The 21,752-nt window shown below is 43.3% G+C and overlaps 1 protein-coding gene across 3 annotated transcripts in view; it reads left to right on the top strand.

The window, feature by feature from the left end:
* The window catches only part of ptprsa (protein tyrosine phosphatase receptor type Sa), a 260,511-nt gene that overhangs the window by 64,111 nt on the left and 174,648 nt on the right, over positions 1 to 21,752 (top strand). For 2 of the 3 annotated variants that reach the window (XM_050053956.1, XM_050053954.1), the window contains exon 1: positions 1,905 to 2,354. The exons of the other annotated variant lie outside the window; for it this stretch is intronic. The gene's annotated coding sequence lies outside the window, so the exon portion shown is untranslated. Of the gene's footprint in view, positions 1 to 1,904; positions 2,355 to 21,752 lie in introns of those variants that run through there. 3 annotated transcript variants of the gene reach the window in all.

Genomic DNA, 21,752 nt, shown 5'->3' with positions numbered 1-21,752 from the left:
CACAGCTAAGATGGGTCTCTTTAAAAGGGCCTGTTCCCATCCATTACTGCCTGCATACCTTGAAAAGTTCACACAAAATATATTGCTACTCTCCCTCCAATTGGGCAGGAGAGGCCTTTCATTTGATGCACTGTGCCTCACAAATTGTAGCCCCCTTCCAGAGACTGCCAAATTCAATCTCATTTCCTTCAATTTCCCATCATACACCCTGGTCCTTAATGCTCCAGGATGGTGATTTGACGTATCAGCTACCAGCATATTTCATCGGAGCCGTCGCGGCTGGGCGGGGTGACAAGTTTATTTGTTCTGTTCAGAGGCCACAATGGCTTGTAAATCCCAGAATTAGCCAGTCACTTTCACCACCTTCTGAGCCAGAGAGGGATTTTTGGATTAGAATACAATCTCAAACAGAAGTAAAGAAAACTTAACTGACCTCAGCCTAAGCAACATGTGAAGTAACATTTGGCTGCATGCTGGCTGGTGGTAACTGACTCTGGGTCAGTGGATTGATGTGTCTCCAGCCTGTGTCTCGCCTCCCTGCTGGACAAAGTGGACGCCAGCTGTCACTATTCAAATTCAAATTGGACCAGCCAAACAGAGTTGCTGTTTCAGCTCAAAGCCAATGTGATTGGGTGGAATCATGTCCAAATCCCTCCCTACTTCCAGCAAAATGAAAGGGCAAGGAGTGGTGACTCACCAAAAGTTGTTGCAAATCAACATAGTATTTTTTTTTTCTTTAATTGGCATATGACTAATAGCAACAATGAGGCCTCCTAATATTGCAACTGATTGTTTGTTTTGCACATTGCAACAAAAAGGCTATTTAATCACCACTGAAATTAAAACAATATCATGCTAATTTGATTAGTTTTGAAATTTAAATGGGAACAAGGACAAACGGGATATGTCATGGTAGAGCGGCCACTGAAAAGTAATAAATACTCATTAAACAATTAAAACTAAGTAACTTTTTCCAAATCGTGATCATGTCAAAGAGCAATTCCTGTTTGTTGCAGTCGTGTATTAAGCTGATGTGGCGTTTACAGACTGTTGAACACATGTTGGCTGTTCTGTGATAAGCTGAATTATGATGCAACTGGGTGGATCGCTTGTAATTGCCTAATCTACAATTAACATCACTGTGTGGTTTATCTGAACATGTAAAGAAATGGATTATTACATCCATATGTATAGCTCTGTATATTAGCTCATGTAAGAACTTGAATATTGCATTGAATACCAACTGATGTCTTTTATCTCCCTGTGCTCAAGTTGAATTATCTTTATATTATTAAGGTATTTTGCATACATTTTAACTGCATCATGTCAGAGCACATAGCCAGAGAAGTTTACTCTGTTGCAATTTGCAAAAATATTGTCAGTATTTTACCAAAAGTGCATATTTTGCTATGAAGTACCTGTCTTAGCTTTTAAAAACTGTTTCTAAAGACACTGTGGTGACACTTTTTACTAATTTGCTTGCAATTTTATAACTATTTACAGAACATAATACTTTATAACTCCAGTCTAGTAATTTGTACACAATAAATCTTTGTGTACAAGTGACTTTACATTAAAAAAATTGTATGAACGCATCTCTCCTCTAAGTGCTTTATGCCACTGCACCACCGCCCTGTATGCTCTTCCATATATCTCCTCTTCATTCTGCCATCCCAGCACTGATTTATGAAATAAAAGATCAGCCACAGTAACTCGTTTCGTCACAGGCCCCATTGTGTTATGATTTCCGACCAAACGTGCTTGAACGCACCAAGCGGTCGGATTTACGATTGAGGGAAAAGTCAAGAGACGAAGTTTATGAGGCGGCATTGAACGCAGCACAAGGCTCCGTATTTTTTTTCCCCCTGCAATAGAAGGGGAGGGAAGAAGGGGGGTATTTGACTCCTGTCTCCCCACCCCCAGTCCGTACGAGGTGGATTTAGGAAGAAAGGAACCAAAAAACCTGGGTAGCGGAGATAACGACAGACACCAATAAAGAGATATACATTTGGAGATCCGCGCGCGGCGGTGTCGCGCACGGATTATTATAGGGTATTTTATTTTTCTTTCACTGAGGAGATTCTGGCTCGGAGCGTCTGATCCTGGGGGGGGGGACGGAATACAAACGCACGGGGAATAATAGGAGTATTTTATACTCGCTCCCTCCGTTAACAAGTGACTGCTCTGCTGCTCAGTAAAGTGGAATATAGCGGGTTTTTCCAACGGGATGCGGAGGAACTGTTTTTCTGAGGGAATACGACCGCTCACCCACACAGAATACGGATTTTAAAAGCTGTCCCCCCGTAAACCAACTGGGGGGGTAGTTGCAAAGATACTTTTCTCACACCGTTGAAGTAAGTGCACGCAACTTCTCTTCTTCTTAACTCTGGAAATGCTTGGTAAGAGTTTAGAGAGCAGTTTTTGGATAGTTTACGGTACAGAAATAAGGTGGTACTCTACAACTCTTTTCCAACTCTGCTATAATGCTGTGCCGTTTCATCCACCGGGTGTCCTTTTTGCATGAGAGTAGACCTCAGTCTGCTGGGGGAGAAAGAAAAGGTGCTGCTGTGCTCTCTTGTGCTGGATGTGTATTAGAGGAAGCTTATTTACACTTTGTGAAAATGAGTGTCTTTGAGTTTGTTGTAAGCAAGCCTGCAGCCAATGTTTTTGGCCCCTACATGTAGGGGTCCCCTAACTATCATATCCAGGACCTAACAGACAAACACACAGATCAAACATTGACAATTTATTCTGCTGAGTTTTGGACCAAAATGCTCACATTTCATATTTAAAACAGAGATTCAAGCAGCTTTCCGCCTCTTGGTGTGCATGTTCTGCTGATGGGATGCAGGGTAAAAGTTCATCACTAATTTCAGTGCCAAGCCATAGCTATGAAAACAGTTAATGTAACTGATAAAAAGGGGACAGAATCATTGCGTTGATAAATCACTGTAATGATGCCTGAGGTGCTTTGTCTTACTATCCTGTGTTTGAATAGTTGTTGCTTTATTGTGGATTTTTTATTATATGTTTGTTGCATTTTAAATGTGTTTGGATTGGCTGCCTTGGTCAGGTCTCTCTTGTAAAAGAGACTTTCAGTCTCAATGGGTTAAATAAAAGTTAGATAAATAAAGAAATAAATAAATACACCATAGATGGCAATGCTGCAGCAGTGTTGTATTTACCTGCTATGAGGTTGTAGTGTGTAGTAGCAAGCTTTGTGTGGAGTTTGTTGTACTTGATTGGAGTAATTTTGCTATCTGTATAACAAAGAGCTCCTTAAAGTCATCTCTCTGATGTTTGTACAGTCAATATCCTTTTAATTTTTCACCATTACTTCTTCTTCTTTCTTGAGGGTAATCGTCTGCATTGAGAAGTAACTTTTGTCTGATCGTGTTGAAAAGTTTAGATACAGCTCCAGGCTATGGCCCTGATTCTTTTTTTTTTTTTTAGTCCTCCTGTTTTTGTTAAAAGCAGGCTACAGTAAGTCAAGTGAGTCCAATTTGAATTGCAATGGATCTTAATTTTATCAGAACATTTAAGTGTAAACCTTCCCCGGGCGACGTACGCCCTCCCCTCTTTTTCACCCTCCCGGCCCGACAGCAACTGCAAGCCAAAAAAAGATTAGTAATGCATTTCATTTACCGAGGCTTGCCGAGCAGACGGGTCCAAACACTGTTGTGTTTTGTTCAGGTTAACAGGAAAAATATCAAAGAAGTGTCTTGAAATTTGAGAGGTCAGAGTCAGGGTCAGCACAGGGGGACTCAAGCAGGGAAATGCAGATGAAAGCCTCACCAGCTGGTGCTCCGAAGTTTTGTTTTTGCACCTTTTTTGGCTATCCTGGTGAACTAGAAGCAGTTCTCCAATTAATTTGTATTCTGTTATATTCTGCTGTTCTTGAAAAATCAACACAGATCTCCATTTGTAATGATAAATTCGGGTTTTACCCTATGTTGTAACTCCAAACCATCAGTCTTGCACTCCAATATTCAATCAGCCTGCTCGGCTGTATAAATAAACCCATTTGTCTTATGATGAGAGTCACATGTTGATTGTCAGTAGCAAGAAGGAGTCTTGTCCTTCAGAGTAATTGGACAACACGTATACCAAGAGGCTGTGCGTCAAGTGTGTTCTGGATTCTTAATGTGGCTTTAATTGAACAATTTATCACCCCTGATCACTGTCAAATAACCGGGCAAGAAAGACAAAAGGCAATGAAAATGCCAAGGATAAGCTGCCAGGCACAGTCGGCTGAGCGTGACCGGCGTGTCTGTCACAGCTGCATCAGCAAGGTGCTGCTTTATTTAATTTTACTTCTCTATTTATTTATTTATTCTTTTTGTCCGTAGAAATCGCAGATCGATGCATTTGTGATTGGCAAGCTTGTAAGCAGTGGTAATGAACAGTGTCAGGGGGAGGGGGCAGCAAGAACATTACATCCTTGAAAAACTTCTTTTATTGGACAAAACTTTTGATTTCTCCCCGGAGCTTCTTTCCTTACACTTGGAAGAAAAGCTAATTGAATTGTGCCCCGGATATGATGCTTTTTTTCCCCCAAGTATGGAGGTCTTGAAGAAGTGTCCTCCTCGGGGTTTTGAAATTCATTTCCTTTGCAATTATTACTTTCTGAGCTGTTTTCTTTTATTTCCCCTACCTCGACAGTAGGGTGTATTCACTCTCTCATTTCTTACCGGGATCAAAGGGGAGAAGAGAGGGAGATTCTAGATAGCTACAGGCCTCACAGACTGACTGGAAGCTATTCAAAGTTGTGCATTTTACTTGAGGAGAGTTCAGAAGTTGACATCTTTCCGACTGTTTTCTTGTAGTTCTTGTTCTTTGGGGTTCTTAACATCAAGTGCAGTTTTGACGGTTTGACATACAACCAACTTAAGCTATTGGGTTTTTATAGAGGCGAAGCAAGCAGAGCTCTTGATACTTTAAGAGCCTTTTATCATTAGAGATTTTCCAGATGCTGCTCTGAAACTGAAACTTGCAACCAGTAAAGCATTTTCAAGTGTCAAAATTAGATCTCTGCCACCTGCAAAAGTCACACACAGGCTCGAAAACATAGATTTATTGGATGATGTAACACTGAACGATGAACTCGTATTAATAACTTTTATGTCTTCAATTACTGTGCCTTTATTTCTCTCCTTGAATTCACGGAGTGGTCTCACCAAAGGGTTTTAAAATATTTAATAGTCATAATGACAGCAAAGCATTCTTCAGCAAACAGTACACATTTACTGTAAATATACGCCGGGCCCTTTGTATCAGGCTTTCAGGCCCACCGTTGCACAGTCACCCAATTTTCTTACCACCCACTGCCCTGTTCATTTCATTCACATTCAAATTAGGAGCATTTTGGTGGCATCAAGTGCTTTGCAATTAGTCACATCGCACTTGACGTAACAACACAGTTAATAACAGCTGCTCTGAAGTGACTGTCGTCGCAGAGAGAAATGTGCGCTGTGCAGAGGCGCTGTTGCACTCACAGCTAATTGTGTTTATTCATTTTAATATGCTCCGAGTGCTAAATCAGTGCTCTTCCAGCGACACAAGGTGCAATTAGTCTGGCTGTGAAAACAGGCGGCAGTGTGTCTTGTAAAGTGTCCCCTCCTTCTCCACTCATGATTTGTGGATTAGCCATCCCTTGTCATGCACATTTCTTTTATTGCAGCATAACCAGGCTGGGGAAACACTCAATGAAAGTAACATGTAACAACTTTGTAGTGTAAAAGCCAACGTGCAAACTACAACATTGTTGCACATGTATAAAAACCTACTGTAAGAAGTAAATATTGCATCTCTGGATACAGCAGTTATGCATTAGATATGAGGCTTCGCTAACTATGTCTTTATGATGGTACTGTGTAATATTGTCGACTGTACTCGTATATTTTTACGTCACAGGAGAAGTTGGCCCGTTGTCAGCTAGAATACTGGTGCTAATTTGTTTTAACAAAACAATGGGACCTGTTTGTGGCCTCGCTTATCCATGATCTTTGATGACTTTATTTGCATTTACTTCAAACATTAGGCAGCTGATGTGCACTTCTCTTACACTGTTACATGGAATTAACGTTAGACTGTGCATTATAGTCGTGAATTGTGCACTGTTGTTGAGTTGGTACATTTCCAAGAACAGGACTAACCTTTTGGGAATTGAACTGAAGCTTATTTTAGCAGTGGAGTTTCTTTATCATGAGAGGTAACATCATTTTGTGTCTGAAACTCAGTATTCTTTCTGCTTCAACAAAACAAATCATCTGCTGCTGCGCCTCATTACTGTCATTTAGACAAAGAAAGTAAATAATAGCTGAGGAGAGAAGCTAGAGTTTTTTGTTGTCTGATTCAAGGGGGAATGCATTGCACTAACTGTCATATGCATTAGAGGATCCCTTAAAGTCACTGGAGCCTCCCATTTTGAATATGCACCCTCAGCACTGAAAGGCACTTTGGATAAAAATGTCAGAACTTTTACACCTGGGGTAGCATTATTTGTCAAGACAGAAATAGCCGAGCAGTGAAAGAGAAAAACCAGAACATTGCAGTCACGACAATTTAAAACATCATCAAGGTTAAACTTCCGCAGGCTGGTGTGTCATTTTCAGTCCATAGACCTACATTTTCAACCTGGCCATAGGGGTAGAAACATGAGCCGGGTGGCTGGCAGAGGAATTATTTACCACTCAGTCAGACACCCCTCGCTGGTTGCCCTGGGTCTAAAATTGGTAGCTTTGTCCTCAGCGGACCTCGTTGGAGGTGAGAAATGGCCGTGACCCTCCCGGCAGCACCCAAAAGTCATATTTACACACCAACTCTTCCCCCAACTCGAAAGGTCAGCGCTCCAAAACAAGCCAGCAATGGTTTTGGGCAGAGGGGACGCACGTTGAGAGGCAGGGGGCAGATAAGATGAGGCTATGATAAGGCCTGTGAACTCAGCAGGATTGATCTGTCGCTGGCTGAGTTTAAGTCCACCTTGCATCTTGGCTGACTGTCAGGCTCCTCTGATGCGTGTTCACCCTTGGTTTTTTCTCCATCCCTGTATGTCCCTCACTCAGTTCATGTTCCTCCTACACCACACTTTTTCTCTACTTTCCTATATATTCTTCCATCCCTTTTTCCTTGTGCCCTCTGTGTACGCAACTTTAAACGTGTCACATGTAAAATGCTTCTGTCACCTGGCTATGCAGATATTTCCTTAACTTATTTCTTCGCAGAATGGACTGTGTATATTGCATCTCCTCTGTCGTGAGTGTTTGGTCAAATCTTAAATGTGTCTTAGATGTTTCATGCTTCCCCCCCACCTTTACCAGCTCAAATGTGCCAGGCGGAAAAGGACTCTTGATCAGAGTATTTGTGGTTGTCAAGTAATTGTGTGCTGAAGTGAAGGTAGCCCTTCATACACATAGACGCACTAATCCCTGCCAGACTATCTGGTAAAGCCTTGGGGAATACATCGACACACTGTCACCTCCCCAGCCTCCTGTCCGTTCCCTCGGTACCTCCAGGTTTCACAAAAATGATTCGCTCCAGCTCCTTCTGATGATGTGACAGTAATCTGCTTTTGACGACAAGAGGAAGCAGACCTTCTGTTGATGCCTGCTACTCCCTCATTCACTCCAGTCTGCTCCCCTCAAGATACAACACACTTGAACAAACATGCCGCATAGTTTGTTAAAGCCCGAGAGGAAACTATCCCAAGCACTGCTGTACTCACACAAACACCCATTCACGCTCCTTTCCCTCTGGCCCTGAGCCCATCCTCTTTATGGTTATGGAGTTAATGTGAACTGGTGTTTCATGGTGAGAAGTAATTAACACCCGGTCTGGGACAGGCATCAAATGGATGTGTCTGATCCCGTCTCTCTGTCTGCATCTCCTCTGGTCGTCTCCTGATGCTTGCCGTTGGGCTGTTCCTATGTTAAGTGTGATTACCAGCTGGCCTCCCCCAGATTGATGCACAGAGGTTCCCCTTGGGGTGTCTGCCTCCTCCTCCTTCTTTGCAAACTAGGTCTGGCAGGAAGGGCTGCCCTGCGCCCTGGTAGTTTGACCCCTCTGAGGTTTTAGACACGTGGGTGGGGGGTACTAAGGACCCCCATTTTTTCCGCCCGAAGGGTTCAAACAGGTTGCATTTAGCTCATTTAAATGCTGCTCTTGCAGGCCATTAGAGGCTACGTATCAGCCTGTTGAGCCATTTTTATGAAGTGTGTATTTGTGAAACAGGATGCGTTAGAGTGGAATAGCATCCAGAAACATTTCTGCTTGTGCATACACTATAATTTGAGCCTGTTAGAGCCTTGTGAGGTGATACACTTTTGAACACTTTGCCAAGATAAAGTGCACGACAGCCGACCGGTCACACATGTTCTCATGCTCACTCACTGCGCAGTATTTGTAAGAACAGCTATAATTAAAAACGTGATTGCTCTTAGTTAATTGGATAGTTTGAATAAAATGGTGGCTAAAGAAAAACGCCCCCTTTTACGCCATTGCCTATTATTGGTCCACAATGTCAAGAATTGAATTATTTCTGATACTGTTGCTTTCTTCTATCGTCTTTTTTCCCCACCATAACTTACAAGATCCTCCAACTGGAGACGCCATACAGCAAACAAGTGGAACTTAGGATACTGTTTGCTTGCAGTGCTGTATTTAAGAGCAGCTTGGCAGCTTTTCAGTATGTGCCAAATACCACTTTATTTACGGTTTTTATTTTTTCAGTTACTATATTAAAAGTTTATGTGGATTTGGCTCCAGAATCATGTGCCAGATTTTTGTCCTATGTGGACAAAATCTGAATTTAAGGTTAACAAAGACCGCAAGTGGAGCAAACTATTGACAGTATAAGCACACAGTAATATTTTCATAAATTAGCAGAGCAGTGACTGACCCTCATAACGTTCTGGTTATGATAAGACTCCAGTTCAATAGCTAGCTTTGACTACTTCACACCAAACATGAGCTTTTCCCAAGCTGCTGTTTTGGTGTGAAATGGTTATTAGAGAGGTGAGTGCTTTTGTGTATGCATGTTGTAAAGGCTGTTAATCTGATGGTGCTTATTGTGTGCACAGAAAGCCAAGGGCAAGATTGCTTGGCCCATTCAGAGGATCCCCCGCACCCACCCATTTGTTTGCCCCCCTATCCACCCTATCCACCACCCTGTCCTTTTGTTCCTGCCTCCTCCACACATACACACCCACACCCAAACTTTAGGACATCTGGTATGGAAGAGGGGGGGGGTGTAAAGTAGGGATGAGCTTCGGGGGAAGAGAAAAGAGTAAAAGGGGAAGGAGGACAAGCATGTGGGGAGGTACACTCAGCTGCCCCAAGGGGTGGGAGGTGAGGGATGGGGGTCGCAAAGAAACATGTGTATGCAGGATAGTGGGGGTTGTTGTCACAGAGTAGAGAAAGGGAAGTAGGGTAGCTAAAGAGGAGTAGGCAGATAATTGATGGATGGAAGTAATTGTGTGTAATGTAAGCAAGGAAACATGGGTCTCTGGGAGGGAGAGAGATAGAGAGAGAGCCAGTGAATAGGACTAGAAAAAGGAGGGGAATAAAGAGAGGGAAGAGAATAATAAAGGGAGGGAGTGTGCACGAAATAAGAGGCGAGGGAGAAAGAGAGAGATGAGGAGAGAGCCAGGAAGGGTACAGAGAGGAGACTGAGGGAGAGAGAGGCAGTTGGGGAGGAGGAAAGGGAGGGGGCCTGCTGTTCTGTTGCATCACTCAGCTCTAGCCGGGGTTAAGAAGGAGTAACTACCTGCCTGTCAGGCTGATTGTTCATCCCTATGCATCAGGGGATACGCGTCCTGGTTTATGAGGGATGGCGCGGATTCTCTATGTGGGCCACTTAACCACAGAAAATGGCTGCCTGTGCATCACTGGGAATATAAGCAGCACTGCCAGGTTGAGCATTCTGAGCTGGTGATGGTTGCTTTGTATGCAGATGATGCCATCATCTCCCTTACTACACAAAGCTCGTTGTCACACCGTTTTTGAGGTGTTGCTCTCATTTTACCCTCTCCGTTTTCAGACCGGCTCGCTGCAGTCATTTATTTTGAATTAATAATTCCCTCCACCACAACAAAACCCCTCCATCGAAAAGCCCAATCATGAGGCCTCCTCAGTAATTACAACTCCGACAGGCTGGGCGCTTTTCAAACAGCACGGGGCCTCATCTTTCAGTGAAATGGAAACAAAGCCTATGTACTTCAGTCTGGATACACAAATTACAGCATACCAGTGGCGCGTAAAAGAGAAAGAAGACAGAGAGAAGGCACCAGAGGCAAAATGCATTGAGTTTCTTCTCACTTTCTCACTGTGCATCACAAGCTTGTCTGCCAGACGGGTAAGAAAGGTTTGTCAAGCGCATCACGGTGGAGAGAGTAAAACCTTCCCCAGCCCCTGGGAAGATAGAAGGTGACATTTGTATGTAAATGGAGACAGGCACTCTCCACTGTATTCCAGCTGACAGGAAATATAGTGTGGGCAACTTGGCGTTTTCTTTTCTATTTGGAGAGGTTGAAGATTTAGTTGTTTCCCTGACTTTGTTTTTGGGGGGGATAGACAGATAAATGTAAAAAACGCTGCTTTACAAAGGTGGTTTTGTGTATACAAGGGAATGCTCTGCACACAACAAATTATTACATTGACACTGAAGCACTTAACTAAGACACCAATCAACACACACGAGTAAATTTTTTTTTTTAAATCTAGAGTGTGTTGTTTGTATTGACCAACATGTCAAATTAGTTGGCAGGGTGCTACCATGAGATTCGTGGATGTGGTTGTTGTTGCAGTCTGTCCTGTTTGGTTGCTCTGGGTTTTGCAGACTCTGAAATGAAAATAATTTAGAGCAAAGGAAGAAAAAAAAAAATCAGAGCAGTTCCAATAGGGCTCCAGCACCTGCAGTGGCTGGACCCCTAATTAACTCTTGAGTCTCAGTGTCAGAGAAGATAATCCTGATTAAAAAGTGATGGAGGCTGGGGGAAGAATGACAACATAGTAATCAGAGATACCAGCCACGGTTTGGGAGATTAGTACTAGCAGAGGGTGGGGGGCTTCCCCCTTGCTGCCGTCACCCTTTTGTTCATGGATCAAATCCATGGCAGAATAATGGTTTTGGAGATTTCATTTTTTTTCCATGTGGTTTATGTACTGGAGGGAGAATTGTCTTGAATGCTAAACCGCTTTATATTTTTTGTGTTTTGTAGTGGTTTGTGACGGAGGAAAGCAGAGTAGCTGATTATGTATCACTGGAGTGTTCATTTTCAATGTGTAGATACAAGAAATAGACCACTTTCAAGTCTTGTAATTTAGTTGTTGACTTTTTGCAGTGCCGTCAGTTGATTTGGCTGTAGAGATGTTTGGCCAGGTGGTCACCAGACAATACAAAAGCTGATTTCACATCTCAGCTAGGGTTTCAGAAGCAGCATGTCAACATGGTCATTATGGAGACTCATCAACCCCCTGCTGTGACAGGGTCACTGTCACACAGTTAAATCGGCAATCCATGTTGCTGCGACTCCCATGGGACGTCCCAATCGGTACTTTGTTTGACATTTCGACAGTTGTCTAATAATGATGTTATATCAGTGGTGGAACAAGCTTATTTGTCATTTTGGCCAATACTACGACAGGACTCAAATTTAACAACACTGAGTGGGCGCCTCGCCTTTGAGGTATTGTCTTGTAACCATACAGTCCTAGTTATCCCCGGAAAAGCACGTTTTGTTCATCAGTAGACTGAATCACCGTGATGTCGTGCTAACAACAACAATCGCTTCAGGGTAGACAACTGGTAATTGATTTGAATTGTTTTGATATGTGAAATTAGCAAACATGTTTATACTTGATGTCATTTTCAGCTTTTGTAATGTTTAAAGATATTTAGTCAAGCTGCCTGGTGCTTCTGCTGTGCTTATTTCATGTAGCGTGTTGCTTTGCCAGCGTCTTTAATAAACCACACCTACCTGCATGTAAGCTGAGCAATGCACTGCTGTCGACAGGTGCCACAGCAAAACGTATTTCAGCCACCAAAAAGCCCCACCTTAAAAAAATGTATCGCGATTTAACATGAGACACTTAAGGCAGGGGTAGACCAGCAACTATTTTTGTCAATGGAGTTTGGTGACTTTGCCATAATGGCTTCAGTTCTCTATTCGAAAGGGCATTCAAATATTCTAAAACTGACGTGCTCTCAAACTGATATTGGCTTTTTTTTTTTAGGTGGCTAAAAAATAAGCCAATTAAGGCAGCGTTTGCTCAGTCTCATTTCATTTGGGTTCTTTATCTGGAAGTTACTGTAAAAAAACATTGTGATTTGTTCTATAGCCATGAGTTTTGCAGGAATGTCCTGAATGCTGAACCACTACCATTCTTAGAGTGTTCTTAAAATCCCTCCAGTATGAAGTGTAAAATGTAAGCAGTCACCTGTTAGTTTATCCCGTGAAAGAGGGAATTGGGCAAGCAGAATAGGAGTAAAGTAGATGGATTTTTTAAAGGGAAATAAATAAGGCTGTTATCAGAGTCTGTCTATTTGCTGCTGATACGGGGAGATAGTGTTGACACAGAGGGAAACAGGAGCCAGCGCTGCTCTGATTAGGCTTGCAGCCTGATGCCACCAAGTGGGAACTAGAAGAGAAATGCACTTCAGAGATAGGGAGACATCATATATACCTCGATGAAGACAGCTTAAGGAAGCAGAAAGAGAATCTTACTTGACAAAACCAAACACAGTTGCAAAATGCAATAAATAATTCAATCCGAACTCGTCATCCTAAGATACAGTTTCTCAGAAACACAGGGCATCTGGTGGTAAGAGTTACAAGAACATATTTGAATCTTTGATCCCAGTGATGCCAAGTGATGCCCAGTGAGTGTCCTTGAGCAAAAAGCACCATCTGCAGTATTTGCATGCTCATTATAAGTTAATCTAAGTAAAAGTGTCAGCTACAAAGCTTAAATGTGAGCACAAAGCTAATGACTTGAAGCTAGGCGAGGGTGCTCCCTGTCCGCTGCTGTGACTCAGTAGCTCTTTTTACACAGAGATCACGCAATATGGCCGCTACAAAGCCCCTTCATTAAACCGACTTTGCCTTTTTACACAGAAGCACCAGCAGCATAATGCTGCCCCAGTGTGTGATTTTAAATAGTATGCCAATGTCTTGTAAGCAAGAGGCATAACAGGCATGTCGTAACACAACAGCATCATGTCCGAGTGTGACATATAACAAACGCATCAGCAGCACTTTCTAAACAGTAACAATGGTATTACATTGCAACGGCACTGCGGAGCCTGTCAGCGAATGATTTCACTCTGATTGGCAGTTCAGCTCAGTGCGTGAAGGGACAAATGGACGTGAGGAATGTAAACACAGAGCTAAAGTCGAGAGGGAGTGAGGTCGAAACAAACTTATTATATAAGGTAAAATTGTTTTTCTTTGGCCATTGAGTTCTTCAGCAGAAATGTTTCCTGGTGGTTTGTGTTGTTGTTCAGTGGCGCATACTAAATATGCTTTGTTCTTTCAACATTGGATTGTGTTGTTAATATGCTAACTGGCTACCTAGCATCAAGATGGTCCTACGATTTCCCTTTCTGAATGCCTATTACAGACAACCGCCATCTGCTGGTTTGGAGGGGTATGTCCTCTCACGCAGGTGCATTACATAGGTGCTTGTTGGCTGTCGGTTTGGAGTGCTCATGTGCAACTTTTTAGGCCGAGACACGGTGACAAGAGGCGATGCAGCAGGGGGCTCTCATCCCTGCTTGTTCTCCGACGTCAGTTTGGTGTGTCTGGCCCTTTACACAGACATCGATTTGGCACTGTTACTACCTCTAGTGCGGCAAGCTGGCTTAAAGGTGAGACAACTCTGCTGTGCCTTCTATAAAGAACGGCGAGGTGGAATAACGCCGCAATACTCCCGTCTTGAACAAGCATAAAAGGGGCTTGCTTTTAGCCAAAGGGATGGGTGGGTGTGTCTGAAGATTACCCCCCCTCCTGAAAAGGCGGCCAGATGACATTTGTATTTCACAGCCCCTAATCTGTAGTCTCAACAGGGTGGAGGTAAGGCTAAAAACACGGGGACAGAAGGGAAGACAAAAGCAGGTCTGGCATGGAAATAGGGGTTCCTGTTCACAGCCCTGCCATATTTGCCCTTGGGTTAGTGTGGTGGAAAACAAGGGAGAAACAGAAACAATGAAAGCAGGAGGGACAGTGAGAGATTTGGAAGAAGTGAGAGAGAGAGAGAGAGAGAGAGAGAGAGAGAGAGAGGAGGAGAAGAGCAGACAGAAGGGAAATGGAGACTGCAGCTTAGAAACAGGAGGTAGATGGAAAGCAGAGGGTCTCCCATTTTCATGGAGATAAAGGAGCACTAATGAATTTGAACCAGTGCCCTCCAGGGATATGCCATAAGGGCAAAAATAGGAAGGAGCAGATTGGGGTTTAGTGGCTTTTTAAACTACAGCCAAACTGTCTTTTAGACACACAGGGGTGCTCCCAATTCTGCAATCACTAAGATGGCCGTCTCCCCACTTGCCAACTGCCACGGGTGAGCCCTGTGCCAGGGTTCGGAGAGGATTCGATGCCAGAGGAGATATGCCTAACTGGCCAGGCTATAACCACTGTTCAGCCAACGAGATCATTTATCTGCCCATCTAACTCACTTTTAGTTACCTCGTTTGCACAGCAGTGGGTGTGCTGATGTGCTGATTACCGCATCGTAGTATGAGTATTGCAGTATACGTTAGTCTGGACTTGTGTGAATCGATGGTGCTGATGGTTCCAACGTTGTGGGTTAAGGGATTTGTTTTATTCTGTAGAATACCCAATAGACTGTAGCCCACACTCCCAGGGTCTCATTCAAAAAATTGATGCAATCATGGTAGTATAAAATGCTTTGGATAAGTGTCCACCAAATGACAGATTTTATATTGCATATGTGTGCAGTTCTGGCAGATAACCCCACCACATGATCAGTTTTACTTTATACAGTGATTGAGGCCTTGGTCAACCACAAAGCTAACGTTTAGCACTGTTTTTGGAACACCAAGGACTCTGAGTTTGCCCGGAGCCTGCACTTACATACCTTATCTATCATTTTTACAACGTGTTGTTTTACAACACAGAGAGACCCAGCGCTGCCTGTGGCATCTACCCCCATGTGGAGGTAATGGTCTGGCCCCCAGGCTGTGAGCCTGTGAGTTAATAATGAAGTGGGCCCCTCCATTGTAAATCACAGAGGGGTCTTGTTTGGCTGACGCCTTTGGGAGTATTGCTTGGGAATGGCATGTGTAACGAAGGACAGCCTGGCCTCAGTGCAGCCAGACACTCAAAGAAAGAAAGAAGGCAGCTTTGTACATGATGGATGGTGGCCTTTGCCTCTATTTGTGTCATATGGGGTCTGAATATTAAAATGGAATGAAGGAGATGGGACATGAGCTGGGATGTCATATTTATGTTCAGTGAAAGGCAGTTTGTTACATTTTATGGTAAAGCTGGTTGGGGGAAAAAAAGTTTGTTAAGAGCTGATATGTTGGATGTAGTTAAATTTTCATGTTAACTCTTACCCTAAAATTTTAGGCATTTAGCTGACACGCGTATGCAGAGTTAGTTGCATTGAAATTGTCAGTCTGAGGCAGGGGCAGTTTAAGGGTCAGTGGAGATCTGGGGCTAAGCCCTAAATCTTTGAATGAGTTTTAGCCTATATCTATAATCTACAAAAGCTTATTATAATCATTATTCATCTTATTGTAATTATTTCAAACACACTCTTGCCTCTTTTAACCCATGCTCCCTGACCAATTATTTGATACACAGATACAGTTGCAATTCAGTACAACAAATCTGCCATGCAAATGCACCTGTATTAAATTTAAGAGGAATGTGTCCCCTGCATGCCCCCCAAAATCTACTTGTGGGTCGTAGTTAATAGCTGTTTTATAGGTCTACTGGACTGCATTCACAACTGTAAACCGTGTATTCGATATAATGTAATCCAATACAACACCACTGCAGTACAATCCATGTTTTGGCTAAACCCAGATTACATAGAGTAGCAGAAAGAGGCACTAATTACCTTAATTAATCTAACCTAAACTGATCACTGATCACATTAAGAAAGATTAGATGCATTTTTTAGTGAACATTTTAATTGATTGTAGATTTGAAATTGAAGTTCAAAGTGAGGCAAAACTCAACATACATAAAAAGGTGTTATGTGATTTTGGAGTAGTCTGTTTCTAAAGCCTCACGAACTGTGTGCTTTGAGCTTTGGAAAAAAGCCTGATGTTCAGACTTTGTCCTGTGTGCAGAGAAAGCCTGTTTAACATAGCCTGTAGGCATAATTATGTTTTTTTCATGTACGAGTGACTTTGAGGCTTCCTCTTATTTGCCGTGAGATTTGTTCGGGCAGCATGAGAGTGTTTTACAGCCCTTTAAAATGTGAAACGATATCACTAGACAGCACTGAGGTAAAAGGTATGTTTGCCACAAAAGATTCATTGGTTGCATGAGCTCAACACAAACTTTTGAGAGTGGTTGCCAAGCTGGCAACCATGCATTAGCTTTTGGTTGCCAATAATAAAAATATACTTGCCATTTATAGTCACCTAATATTTTACATAATTAAGATATTATGCAGTTATATATCAGCTGAATAATAGAAATGTGGGCAAATAATGTTTAAGGTGTTATTACAGTAAACAAATGAAATTCTTTGTAGTTTATGTTTATTGGTAGCTTTTGCTTTGCTTTTCGTTTTTTGTTCTGATATCAGTTGCACATTTGTCTATGATGTTGACGAGTTAGTTAAACTTTTCACCCCACAGTGAAACTATTTAATTTGCGTCACCATTGTGACTTAAATCAAATTGTTCCATTTCCATTCTAAAACAAATTCCTGTGCGCACTTGAGTAAACACATCGTCCTGTGCGATTCCTACTGTAATGATTAACTGACTGTGTAAGAATTAATTATCACTATTGAAACAAATATTAGAAATATATTTATTTGAGGGTGTACATTTTGCTGTTGCTGTCCCTATTTTTTATTGTTAAAAAAGTGGTTGCCACTTATAGCAACCAAAGGCCAAGAACTGGTTGCCAGTTTCTTAAAATGGTTGCCATTTGTAACCTGGCAACTGTTCCTGTCAAGCCCTGCCAAAGGAAAAACAAGACCTGTGGCTATAGCCAGGCTTTAAACACACCCCTGGTCTGAGCTACATTGATTTAACAATCTAACATGTACTATATCTGCTTGGCCCTACAGCTATTATGTATAATAGTAGTGTTGTAGCGAGTGCAGAGGAGAGAGATAGGAAGTTTTTTTTGTTTTTTTTCTCTATCCAATGAGCAGAGACTTTAACCTATTTGGAGGAAATTTCAAGTGTAACAATTTTGCTAAAATGGTTCTTGCACACTGACAGCCAACCTTAAGCCTCTCAGGCAGAGTGGAGTTGAACATAGTATGTTTAAAAAAAGAAGAAGCCAGGAGGAACCTTGAGGAACCTGGGCCGTTCTTTGAAGTCAGCTATTTTCCTTCACTTCAAGTGCGTCACTCACTTCAAAGCGGGAATTTCACACAAAATGTACTGATTTTTCCCCCCCTCCTCTCCTTTGTGTAGAATTTACAGCGTATGAAACGGGTCTGGGGAGACTTTGTCAGAAGGTATCTGTAACCTAAGATGACTCCCTCTGTGTGTATGTGGGTGAGTGTGATTTTGTGCCTCTGACAGCTTGCAGGGGCCATGTGTGTGATCTTGTGCATATCCACATAAAGAGGCCTGCAGATGATGCTCGGTGGTGGTCCGAGGCTTTGCTTTTGTTAACGAGATGGAATCCAGAGAGCGTCAGCCACGTGTGGAGTCATGGTTAGATAGGTTTGACCCCTGTGGTTTATGGTTAAAGAGGGGGGATTTGAATGTGGTTGGTGAGTAAGACTCTTCACTAGTCAGCAGCCCAGCTTAAAAAAAGAAGTAACCGAAGCCACCATATCTGCTTCAAATTCACATTCCAAGTCTGCAAAAACCAAATATGCACCAGTTACAACTTCCTGTGTGCTAATGACTTTGATGTCAGTGAGATTAAAGGCATGCACGGTAAAGAATGTCTGGCATATCATGGAAAATGAGCTTCTGCTTGTGTGCACCGAGTTCAGTCGTGTTTGCACAGAGTGGTTTTAGTGGTTATTAGCCTGTTCAAGCACCTTTGTTTTTTCTATCATGATTGTAATTGGAACCTCTATTTGATACTTTCCACTTAAATAGCCGAAGCCAGCACTGGCGCATGAGCCTGTAAACAGATGAGGGTCTCTTCTCCACTAACCGCAGCAGCTTTGGGTGTGTGTGCATGCTCACGCATATTATGCATACTCGACTGTCTGCATGTGGCTGCATTAGTTTGTGATTGTCACGTAATTTGTAACAGAAACCGTCTGTGCATGTGCAATTGTGTGTACAATTCACAGCTGCAACCTTGTGTGCGAGAGTGTTTGGCTGGGTAGTGAGGTGCTTTCCCTTTCCAAATATGAGTGGTGAACAATGGAGATTTGTGTCCCATTCATCTGAAGGGGTCAGAGAGTGGAGGGCCAATTCGGGGCAAGCTATCCATCAGCCCTCCTGCACAGTCTCTCGTGTGATTCCCCAACAGCCCCATCACTTTCTTTCATATTCATCTACCACCACCAAGTGCACCCAGCTGCACACCCCCACACAAGTCTTATTTGGAAGGTGACTTTGGCCCCCAGTCCTCTTGGCTTCAATTTATGTGCTGGCCAAACAACGCTGTAATTGACTCTCGAATAACAAACAGGAGGACACTTTGCCCTTCAACGACCACGCAAGATACAACACAATTTAAAATCTTCTTTTGTTCACTTTTGACAATGCAGATTGGATCCGATTCGCTTAAGATGTTTTCAGAAGTTCAAGTCCTTGCCCACCGGCAACCAGTGCACGCCAAAGTACCCCCCCCCCCCTCCCCCCACGAAGCCAATTTGCACTTTGGCTTTGAATAGCAGCCAAATGTGTGAGATATTTTTACCCTGAGCCCATGATCTCGCTTGATCTGAGTCGGTGCAGGTTGTTAGCTGAGGCGATTGCATGCACTTGACCTGTTGGCGCGGGCGGCGTGGGCACACAACACTGGGTGCAGAGACAGGATGGAGGGAGGGAGGGAGAAGATTGACGAGATATGTGTGCTTTACAAGCGGACTCTTTTTCCTACCAGGAACGAAGGAGAGAAATGGAGGCAGGGAGTAGGAGGAAGAGGCGGAGAAGGAGGAGGGGTAGATGCAAGGATTCCTCTGAGACCAAGGCTGCCAGCCCTGTCAAGGAGAAGACTGGAGAGGGAGAAACAGAGTGCATGAAAACAAGAGGGGAGGAAGAAGAGAGAAAGAGAGACAGCAAATTAGAGAGTATGAAAGAAAAGCAGAAATTGACAAGGAAGCATTGTTACATTGATAGTAAGCTGTTTGCCCAAAATATAAACTACTGCAGGTTTGACAGACCTTAATGTTTTGACCTCACCGTTTGATGCGAGCCTCATCAGATTTTAATGATGCTCCACTTTGCCGGTGGGCAATTGTTTACCACTCTTAGATTAGCATGTCAGCAGATCATGGGGTAAGGGAGTGAAGACTTTGGAAGGACATGGCCAGATACCCCACAAGGGAAACCGACCCCCTGTCTCTACGCTCCCCTTTCCTTCTCCTTGTTATCCCTTCCCCTCCCCTCCCTCACCATTGAGGGATGAAACAATGTGAGCGAAAAGCTCCACAGCTGTAATCTTCCCTTATAGCCTATTCAATGACAAAGCCTTTCCCCCTCATTTCAGACCTAATGTATTACATCCAGCCATTTTTACCTCGGCGCCCCCCTTACCGCGCACTGTGCCTCGATTGCAGTTGCTGCCTTTGGATGACCTCTGCAGTGGGTGAAAATGGGCGAAAGGCCACAGATGGAAATAGTATCAGCTGATAAAGGCGACAGGTGATCTGCAGTGCTATATGCCGTTGAGGCGAGATTTGATTTCTCCTCGCCTGCACCTGATTCAGAGGTTGTCTTTGGACTATTACAGGCCCGTTTGATTCTGTTTGAGCTCCTCTATTGAGTAAACATGGCAACATGGTGCAGTATCATTTGCAATGTCAGGACATGTTTTATCATTTTCAGGGTTGATGTCTTGTCAGGTTGTAGTGTTGCTGACACCAGGTGAATTATCTTTCCCTCAGCTTTCATCTTTAAGCAGCACCCGACTCATCACCTGGCACTCGGAAAGAAATCAGATGATGCCGCTTGATGTTAACTTTGGTTTCTTCATTCCTGCCAGCAAATGTCAGCCCAGCTTTCATTCGACATGATGTGCTGCCACAGAGCTCCTTCTCCCCCCTCTCTTTCCTTTCTCAAATTGGCCTGTGGTGGTTACCGGCAAGTTAAGCACGATGGGTAATGTAGTTTGCAGATCGTCACCAAGCCAATCACTCCCAGCATTGACGATCCATAACAGCACACCGGCAGTGACTGTCACCTGACACTGTCATCTTGTCCTTCACACGTCAGCTCAGATTTCACAGCAGGCCGCAGTTCTGACAAACAGGGACTTTACACTGTCGAACAAGTCAGTCCCTCAGAGAAGGCCGCTGATTGGATTAACATCGTGACATTGCCGTTGATGTCTTGGGGAAGAAGATGGAACCCCTTTGAAGGCGCCCAGTGCAAACAGCTGTTGACAATTTCAGGGTTGCTTGTGACAGGAATGTTGTTATGCTATGGTGTGGCGGCATTTTCTCAAGCTAACCTTACTATATTCACACCCTAGCCCCTTTCAACTTCACCACATCTCAAAAGGCTTGTGGTGCTCCACAGCATTGTAGCATGGCATCCAAGAAGAATTGTCCTCTTTGCCGCTACAACCCTTCATGTGGCCATGTTTTTATTTGGTTTTGGTACCCCAGCTGTCGCGTTGAGGCTCCGACCGCTGTCACATGGTCTTCAGATGTTGGTTATGAAGCACACAGATTTTTTGTGGGCTGTAAGCTAGTGTCAGTAAAGACTGGATAATAGCAGTGACCAGACTGAAGCGAGATGTAGGAAGGGCTTTCTATTCAGAGCTGTGGGTGTTTAAACTTGGGCACATTGAAATCCTACACAATGTAAGGCATTCTGCACATATAGTTGCTTCACAGCCACATATAGTCTGACAGCTATTGCTATACTCAGTCCCAATGGGCTGTGGTATTTTTCCGACATTGGGAAAGACTTCTGTCTCCATTTCTTTTATTTAGCTAGAAAGATTTGCAGAGGATACGAACTGTTTTTAAGCACTGTCTGACTTCACATTTATCCAGCTCCACACATTGCCTCCTGGGAGCTGCCTGTTAGATACACAGAAAATGTATTTTTATAGCCTTCACATGAGGATGCTAAAGAACAGTCACATTGGAATATGGTAAACAAAAATTAAAAGTAACTCTGGACATTAATAGTTCACAGCAGAGCACTGAGCACTCTACTGGAGGAGTTTGGGGATGATTCTCTTGCTCAGAGGCATGTGAGCTATAGTGGTGGTCGGGTCAGGCTTACTGGCAGTAAGTCAACCTGAAAGTTCTCCCATCCTAAACTTCACTTAATCTAAAACCAGAGCCGTTTATTCAGTCACGTTTAGCATGCAAACTTGCACATTATTATATGAAAATAGCATATATGCCTGCATTGTTTCAGGCGAAACAGTAGGGATTTGCCCACGTGACTC

Source organism: Epinephelus moara, chromosome 10 (genome assembly GCF_006386435.1).
Source record: "Epinephelus moara isolate mb chromosome 10, YSFRI_EMoa_1.0, whole genome shotgun sequence".
NCBI lineage: Eukaryota > Metazoa > Chordata > Actinopteri > Perciformes > Serranidae > Epinephelus > Epinephelus moara.
The sequence above is the reverse complement of the archived record's forward strand: the minus strand, read 5'-3'. Positions and strand labels throughout refer to the sequence as shown.